This window comes from Podarcis bocagei (assembly GCF_964188305.1).
Source record: "Podarcis bocagei genome assembly, chromosome: 12".
In the NCBI taxonomy this organism is placed as follows: domain Eukaryota; kingdom Metazoa; phylum Chordata; class Lepidosauria; order Squamata; family Lacertidae; genus Podarcis; species Podarcis bocagei.
This window is the reverse complement of record NC_138137.1, coordinates 4,085,509-4,095,262: the sequence shown is the minus strand read 5'-3', so window position 1 is coordinate 4,095,262 and position 9,754 is coordinate 4,085,509.

Genomic DNA, 9,754 nt, shown 5'->3' with positions numbered 1-9,754 from the left:
ACTACATGGAGTCTAGTCTGGACTATGGGAAAGGGGCTGATTTGTTGAAAAGGGTCAAAAACACTACCAAGCTGGAGTTCCCACGAGTGAAAGGAAAATATGAAGAAGAGCTGCGGAAGGGACATGGAAGAGATTTGAAGGCCTCGGACATAAGATCACCAGGTTAATGTGCCAGACCAATGGGATAAAAAGGACTGACAAACCCGGGATCGGGGGGAGGGGACGCTGGAAGAAGATTGGATTGTTTCTATTCTCCTTTTTTATCATTAGAAATGTTTTATGAACGTTGGAAAAATGTTGAAATGAAATTACTTGGCTCTTGTAAAAATGTTTAAAGGATAAGGTAAAAAGGTACCATATTTTTCGCCCTATAGGACGCACCGGCCCATAGGACGCACCTAGATTTGGGGGGGGGGGGAATAAAGGGAAAAAAATTATTCCCCCCCCCCCAGGCGCAGGGCTAGGGAAGCTCGGGCTTTGGCAGCTTTGGCATCGCTCTGGGAGCTTGTGGGGCTGGGGGCGGGGAAAGCGGAGCTTCCCCCTCCCCCAGCCCCCAGAACAGGACCCAGAGAGATGCCAAAGCTGCGTGTAGATTTGGCATCGCTCTGGGAGCTTGCGGGGCTGGAGGAGGGGAAAGCGGAGCTTCCCCCTCCCCCAGCCCCCAGAACGGGACCCAGAGCTATGTGGAAGCTGCGTGCAGCTTTGGCATCGCTCTGGGAGCTTGCGGGGCTGGAGGAGGGGAAAGCCCCCCGCCAGCCTTCTAGCCAAGTCGGGGGACAGTGGGAAAGGCGTGCTGCGCCTCTCCCGCTGTCCCCCGAGTTTGCGGGGCTGGCGACGGGGAGGAGCAGGCTTCTCCCCCCCCCCCTGCCAGCCTTCTAGCCAAGTCGGGGGACAGCGGGAAAGGCGCGCTGCGCCTCTCCTGCTGTCCCCCGAGTTTGCGGGGCTGGCGACGGGGCTCTCCTGAAGCCTGGAGAGCAAGAGGGGTCAGTGCGCACCGACCCCTCTTGCTCTCCAGGCTTCAGCGAAAGCCTGCATTCGCCCCATAAGACGCACACACATTTCCCCTTCATTTTAGGAGGGGAAAAAGTGCGTCCTATAGGGCAAAAAATACGGTAATGGTTATGAGAAGCTGGTAAAAATAAGATTTAAGTCTTAAGTTTTAAGGTTTTTTATAAGATAAGATGAAAATAGAGTAAGGTAATGTAATGACAGAATATTATGAATTATGGGAAGGATTTGCTGTGACAATTATTAATGAAGATACAAGAGATGGGAGGAGGAGGAGGTCATGGAAAGAAGGTAATGAAAGTGGAGAATTTGAAAATGATGGTTTTATTTTTTCTTTTTCTGTTTTTGTCTTTTTTCTTTGTAATTTTAAAAAATTCTTTTTTCAATAAATATCATTATAAAAAAAAAAGAATACCATAGCCGGCAGTTATGTGCAGCAGCCCTGAGCAAGGGGAGGCCAATCTATCTATCTATCTATTTATTTATTTTGCAGCAACCTGCATAGGTTGCACAGTTGCGGATAAGGGGTTGGGGGAGTGCCTGTACAACATGTGAAAAGGATCTCAGGGTTGTACTTGCACGTGAGTCCGCAGTGTGAAGTGGCTTCTCCCAAGCTCAGGGCTAGATAGAAAGGGCCGACTTTATAGGAGGGTGGCTTTCAGCTGAACATTAGGAGAACGGCCTTGATGGTGAGGGCAACTGAACAATGGAGCCAGTGGCCAGGCCAGGACTTGTGCAGGGATGCTCTTCAAGCAGAGACAAGGGACCCATCTTCCAGGAATCCTGTAACTCTGAATTTCTGGCCGCAAGGAGTGGGTTCAGCTGGATGGTCTCTGGGCTCCCTCCAGCTTTATGAGTCCATGGGAATCTTGAAAGCATAAGCTGAGTACAGGTGATTACACCATCCCAAGAAGGAAATGAAAGCATTCACTCTCCTTTCTTTAAGATTCTACTTCTTCAGTACTATTTTGTGTCTGTGTGGTTTTGCAGTGCTGCTTGGGAATAGCAGTGAGTGGGAAAGGCCCTGCAGAGCCCAGGCAGACGCACCACTGCTCTTTCATTCTTTGTCCATCATGCTGTGGGAGCTCAAGCCGTTCCCGTCTTCCCTGTGGCTGGAGGGGGCTGCCCTTTTGCCCACCAGCCAGGGCTTTCATCATCACAATGCTGACTGAACCCACACTGGTGGTCGGAAAAGTCACAGAGGTGCTTTGGAAATGATCCAATAGCCATAAATGTTGTCTGGGCTTCGGCTTCTTGTTTCAAAGTGGCCCGGGATGTGGCTAGAACAGAACCCCCCTCGTGCAGATCTCAGCAGCCTGAATTTGCTGTTTTAAACATCACCCAATTTACACAACACAGACTTATGCCTTTGCTGCCCTTTGGCATTTGCAGCTTCCCCAGACATCCATAGGAGAGGAAGGAGCAGGGCAATTCTTCGGTAAATTACCATGCAGCTTTCAATCTGCCCAAACTGGCCTGGCTCCATTCATTCCTGGAGGGCACGTTCCAGACTCTGGGCTCAGGAGCTCATGGCCTCGTGGCCATTGACTTCAGGGGTCCTACAGGGGTCCATCTTGGCCCCCTGCTCTTTAACACCAATGTGGAATCTCTCGCGTAAAGTCATCTGGAGATTTGACTAAAGTGTCATTTGTATGCCTATAAAATTCGGAGTGAAGAACATGAACGATTATGAATTTCCGACAATGACAAGCATGACTGTCTTGCTTTGAAGGAGGGCTCCCTCTTCAGGATTTTTATTTTTATTTCATTTGCTGGGTTAGGCGGAGTTTTTTAATGTGGGCTTAAGGAGACTTCCAAAACCCTTTTTCTTTCTGCGTTCCAGCACAAAATGTGCTGTTTTGTTCCCACCCCGTGACAAGATTCATTGCAGGAAATACAATTCAGGCAATCTTACCACTTTTAAGTCTTGTTGAGCTCTCAGTGGAAGAGAGCTAAGCATGTGCTTAACTCTTCCACAGAAATCAATGGGACTTTAAACTGCTTAACTTTGGCTGAATTGATCCCTGGGTTTCTTGAAAGAGCTAGTATGCTTTCAATTCTTGTGAGCTTAGAAACCCAGATTTTTATTTTTTAATAAATACAACCTGCAGTGGCCCTGGTGGCTGGGACTGAGCTGCATTTTCCAATTTATGGTTGTTTTGAATGCTGAGAAAAATTTGTTGAATGAGCACAAACTCTTCCACATCCCAAACTGAGGCACGGAAGTGTGGTGGTGGTGGTGAATTTATTTATACCCCATATTCTTTCCTGACTCAGAGCAGCTTACAGATAAAAATGAGAACAGCTAAAAAGTGTTATCCTACCTTTGCATTTTCCTAATACTTCCTTACTGCAAAAAGTTTGATTATTTTTTGGAAGGAGGTTTCTTGCATAAGAACACCAAATCCAATTTAATTGCACAATCTGAATTTGCCAGTATTGCTGGCATGCAATTGAAATTCATGCACATGACTTTTGGCTTCTTATTCTCAAAGCTTGACTAAATGGAAAGAAGTAAATTTTTTATTGATTTAATACACAGATATGGAAAAACCCCAACTCTCACACTCTGTTTCAAGTCTGGTTTCCTCAGTACCTCACAATTAAAATGCACACCAGTGAGTCAAAAGCTGGCTCAACAACCACCAGCTGCGACCCCATCCCCTGCTGCAGATGGGATATGTATATGTTTTATTGTTTAAAGTACTGCATAAATGTCAAAATGTGTTGTGTGCATTTAGAAACTCTTGATTTCTGAATAAGCCCACACTTAGGATGCATATGTATTAATTCACATTATTTGTTCTCAAAAGGCAGCTTTGTAAAAGGGAGTACAGCCAGTTTAGAGAGGGGGACATTTTTTGGCAGCATCACAGCACTCAGCCAATCAGTGCTTTTGCATTTGAACCCTTGGAGAAGCCTTTTTGTCCCAGGGCTGGGGAACCTTTTTGGTTTCATCTTCCCACCCCTGTGGGCCAACTTTGACAGCTGGATGTGATAACCCTCCTGTCGAAGTCCCTGGCCCAGCACTTCCCAAGCACCTAACAGCCAGCTGGTTGTCTGGTGCTTGGGAACCAAAGCACATGGGGCTTTAACACCCCTGCACAAAGAACATGGGAAACACTGAGCCTGGGGCTTGCAAAGCACTTGGCACAATGCTTTCCACACGCCCAACAAGCAACTGGCTGTCAGGCATATGTGAAGTGCTGCACAAAGCACCTTGCAAGCCCTGAGCTCAGCATTTCCCAAACACCAGGCAAAGGCACGGCAAAGCTGATTTCTGTGGGGATCAACTGCCGTCTGCACCATCAAGTTCCCCATAGGAACTCAGTCACACAGCCAATTCCAGTTGAGCCCTGTCTCTACCTGCCCCACAGATAACATCAGGTAAGTGGGTACAGTTTGGTGAAAACTGCCCCCATGGGCCAGAGGTTTCACACAAGTAGTGCGTTGGTGCACAGTGCTCAAAAAGTTTCATTACACTATTCCCTTGCTCCTGCCACACTGCAGATGAAACAAGCCACAATCTAGCTTGTTGTGCTATTAGAACCTGGGCTCAAGGTCTGTTCTCCACCACGAGTGACCAAGATCAAACATCCCAGGTTGAGACAGCACAACACTGGCTCTGGCTCTGGCTTGTTTCATCTGCTGCCTGAGTGGGGAAGGAGCACCATGGGACTCTTTGAGCAGCAGGCACTAGTCTGCTCCTCATTCACATTAAAACGATAGGTTGTTTTGAACTGTGGTTCAGTGTGTCGTGCAAGCTGGGGCTCTCTTTGCCAATGAACAAAACACTAAGCTTAGAAAAATCTACCCAATGGATGAAGGAAACGGAAATGGAGTCAGAAGCCCCCAGGGGAAGGCCACCTAGCTGTGCTGTGCTCCGTCTGCTATGCAGGAATATCTTGAAAAGGAAATTGCCTAATAGCAACTGAACAGTTCTGAAACTACTGGGCAAACCAGACCTACAAAAGAAAATAGCTTTTTACCTTATTCAAACAACATTTCTTTACTGTAGGGGAAGGGGTGGGAAATAACTGCTTGCTCTAAGGAGAGCAGTTAGGAATACTGTAATATACAAATATAATCTAAGAGTCTGATTCTAAAGTGGCCTGCTTTAGGGAGGTGCAGGCAGTTCCGCCCCCTCCCCACAGGGCACTGAGCTGAGGGGGTGCAACATTGAGAAGATCCATTTGGGGGCGCCAATTTTTGGCCTTGCGCAAGGTGCCATTTTACGAAAGACTACCAAAGTCGGGCCCTGGTGGTCACTATTGCTTATTTCTAGAATCATAGAGTTGCAAAAGACCACAAGGGCCATCGAGTCCAACCCCCTGCCAAGCAGGAAACACAATCAGAACACTCCTGACATATGGTTGTCAAGCCTCTGCTTAAAGACCTCCAAAGGAGGAGACTCCACCACACTCCTTGGCAGCAAATTCCACTGTCAAACAGCTCTTACTGTCAGGAAGTTCTTCCTAATGTTTAGGTGGAATCTTCTTTCTTGTAGTTTGGATCCATTGCTCCGTGTCCGCTTCTCTGGAGCAGCAGAAAACAACCTTTCTCCCTCCTCTATGTGACATCCTTTTATATCTTTGAACATGGCTATCATATCACCCCTTAACCTCCTCTTCTCCAGGCTAAACATGCCCAGCTCCCTTAGCCCTTCCTTCATAAGGCATCGTTTCCAGGCCTTTGACCATTTTGGTTGCCCTCCTCTGGACACGTTCCAGTTTGTCAGTGTCCTTCTTGAACTGTGGTGCCCAGAACTGGACACAGTACTCCAGGTGAGGTCTGACCAGAGCAGAATACAGTGGCACTATTACTTCCCTTGATCTAGATGCTATACTCCTATTGATGCAGCCCAGAATTGCATTGGCTTTTTTAGCTGTCGCGTCACACTGTTGGCTCATGTCAAGTTTGTGGTCAACCAAGACTCCTAGATCCTTTTCACATGTACTGCTCTCAAGCCAGGTGTCACCCATCTTATATTTGTGCCTCTCATTTTTTTTTTGCCCAAGTGCAATACTTTACATTTCTCCCTGTTAAAGTTCATCTTGTTTGTTTTGGCCCAGTTCTCTAATCTGTCAAGGTCATTTTGAAGTGTGATCCTGTCCTCTGGGGTGTTAGCCACCCCTCCCAGTTTGGTGTCATCTGCAAATTTGATCAGGATGCCCTTGAGTCCATCATCCAAGTTGTTGATAAAGATGTTGAATAAGACCGGGCCCAAGACAGAACCCTGTGGCACCCCACTAGTCACTCTTCTCCAGGATGAAGAGGAACCATTGATAAGCACCCTTTGGGTTCGGTCAGTCAGCCAGTTACAAATCCACTGAGTGGTAGCATAGTCAAGACCACATTTTACCAGCTTCTTTACAAGAATATCATGGGGCACCTTGTCAAATGCCTTGCTGAAATCAAGGTAGGCTACATCCACTGCGTTCCCTTCATCTACCAGGCTTGTAATTCTGTCAAAAAACAAGATCAGGTTAATCTGACATGACTTATTTTTCAGAAATCCATGCTGACTATTGGTGATCACAGCATTCCTTTCTAGGTGCTCACAGACTGTTTGCTTAATGATCTGCTCCAGAATCTTCCCTGGTATTGATGTCAGACTGACTGGGCAGTAATTATTTGGGTCCTCTCTTTCCCCTTTTTGAAAATAGGGACAACATTTGCCCTCCTCCAGTCTGCCGGGACTTCGCCTGTTCTCCAGGAATTCTCAAAGATGACTGCTAGTGGTTCTGAGATCACATCTGCCAGTTCTTTTAATACTCTTGGATGCAGTTCATCTGGCCCTGGAGACTTGAATACATCTAAACTAGCCAAGTATTCCTTAGTTATTCTGGGCTGTGTTTCCTCTGCTGAATCATTTGCTCCAAATTCTTCAGGTCGGGCATTGTTTTCTTTATTGGAGAAGACTGAGGCAAAGAAGGCATTGAGGAGTTCAGCCCTTTCTGTGTCCCCTGTTTGCATTTCACCATCTTCTCCTCTGAGTGACCCCACTGTTTCTTTGTTCTTCCTTTTGCTACGAACATACCCATAAAAGCCTTTTTGGTTGCTTTTAACCTCTCTAGCAAGCCTGAGTTCATTCTGTGCTTTAGCTTTTCTGACTTTGTGTCTACACGTACTGGCTATTTGTTTGAATTCCTCTTTGGTGGTTTCCCCCCTTTTCCATTTTTTGTACACATCCCTTTTTAATCTTAACTCAGTTAAAAGTTCTTTAGATAGCCACCCTGGCTTCTTTAGGCACCTTCCATGTTCCCGTCTCATTGGTATTGCCTGATGTTGTGCTTTTACTATCTCCCTCTTAACAAACTCCCAGCCATCATGAACTCCCTTTCCTTTTAGTATTACTGTCCATGGGATCTCACCCAACACTTCCCTAAGTTTTATGAAGTCGGCTTTCTTAAAGTCAAGAAATTGAGTCCTAGTATGCTTGGCTGCTCCTTTCCGCTGTATAGTAAACTTTAGAAGAGCATGATCACTCGTGCCTAATGATCCTTCCACTTCTACCCCACTAACCAGGTCATCAACATTGGTAAGTACCGGATCTAAAATGGCTGTTCCTCTTGTTGCTTCTCCGACTTTCTGGACAATGAAGTTGTCTGCAAGGCCAGTGAGGAATCTGTTTGACCTTATGCTCTTGGCTGAGTTTGACATCCAACAAATATCCGGGTAATTGAAGTCCCCCATTACTACTATCTCCCTTCCTTTTGCATGCTTGGCCATCTGTTCCAGGAAGGCATCATCTATGTCCTCCGTTTGGCTTGGGGATCTATAGTAAACTCCCACAATGAGGTCACTGTTATTCTTCTCTCCCTTAATTTTGACCCAAATGCTCTCACTTTGGCTTTGAGGTTCTAAATCTTGGATCTCTTCACAGGTATACACATCCCTGACATATAACGCCACTCCTCCTCCTTTCTTGTCTGGTCTGTTTCTCTGAAATAGATTGTATCCCCCCATTATTACATTCCAATCGTGGGACTTATCCCACCAGGTTTCAGTGATGCCTATTATGTCATATTTAGTTTGCTGTACCAAGAGCTCAAGCTCATCTTGTTTATTTCCCATGCTTTGCGCATTTGTGTACAGACATTGAAGTCCATTAATCATTCCCCCGTGTCTCTTATTTAAGGATTTTTTCCTCCCACCACTAGGTCTGCGTGCTGTTTGCTCCATTTGGTCTATGGCATTTGGATGATCATCTTCATCAATTGATAGACTCCTACCTTCAGGAGCACTGTCTCCCTCCCCCACATTAGTCAGTTTAAAGCCCTCCTGATGAGGTTTCCGAGATTTTTGGCAAAAACATTTCTCCCAACTGTTGTGAGGTGCAGCCCATCGCTTGCCAGAAGTCCATCTTCAAGAAACTGCAGTCCGTGATCTAAGAATCCAAACCGTTCCTGTTTACACCATTTGCGAAGCCAGCTGTTCACTTCCACTATTTTTCCCTCTCTCCCTGGGCCACGTCGTTCAACTGGGAGGACAGATGAGATGACAATTTGTGCATTTAATTGCTTCAATTTCCTGCCCAGAGCCTCGTAGTCTCTTTTGATCTTCTGGAGGCTATTGCTTGCAATGTCATTGGTTCCCACATGAACCAAGAGGAAGGGGTATTTGTCAGTGGGTTTTATGATTCCTTGCAGTCGTTCAGTTACATCTTGGATCTTAGCCCCGGGGAGACAGCACACTTCCCGAGACATCTTGTCAGGCCCACAGATCACTGCTTCTGTTCCCCTCAGTAGGGAATCCCCTATCACCACTACACGCCTCCTCTTGGGTTTGGTCGGGGTTCTTCCGTGAGCTGTCCGTTCCAAGGTCGCCTGCACATTCCCTGAGGACTGACTTTGCTGCTCGTCTTCATATACCTGATCGACTGCAATGAGGGAGAGATCCTCAAATGGAGTCTGCTCTTCGTCTTCCATGCTAGGGGAGAGGACCTCAAAGCGATTGTGTATTTCTAAACAATCAGAGTGAACCCTGGGCCTCCTACTTCTTTGAGTCACGTTTCTCCATATATCTGGCTCCTGTGTTGGTGAACTAGCCTCCTTCTCAGGGGAGTCCCCTGTCTCCTCCTTGGTGGAGACGGTGTGCTCTGTTGCTTCCAAGAAGAGCTCCAGCTCTCTAATTCTTTGGAGCGTAGCTACACGTTCCTCCAGTTGCTGGACTTTGTCTTTTAAGAGGGCAATCAATATGCAATTGCTGCAGGTAAAGATGCCTGCAACCTTTGGCAAGATGGCAAACATTGCACAGGAACTGCAGGCGACTGCAGCTGTTCCCTCCCCCTCCATCTTGAGAACGTGTCATTGGGGGTGGCTACAGCGGTCCTCCATCATAAAAAGCGTGAAGACAGGACAAATAACTCCCCCCACAAGAAAAAAACCTAGCTCTCCCCCAACAAACGTTTGAGACTAGCTCCCCTAAATCTAAAAGATGGATCAAACTGCGCGCGCCGCTGCCCAGCAAGCTCTGATAAGCTCCTCCCACAGCTAATCACCTGCCTCAACAGAAACCCTGCCCCCTCTGACCTTTGCACAGGGAGAGCAGCTAATCAGCCAAAAAGAAACACACACAAACACACACACACAAGAAAACCCTTTTTGCTCCTTCTTCAACTGCTGCCCTGCAAGCTCTGATAAGCTCCTCCCATCCCACAGCTAATCACCTGCCTCAACAGAAACCCTGCCCCCTCTGACCTTTGCACAGGGAGAGCAGCTAATAGTGCCACAGCTAATTGCTT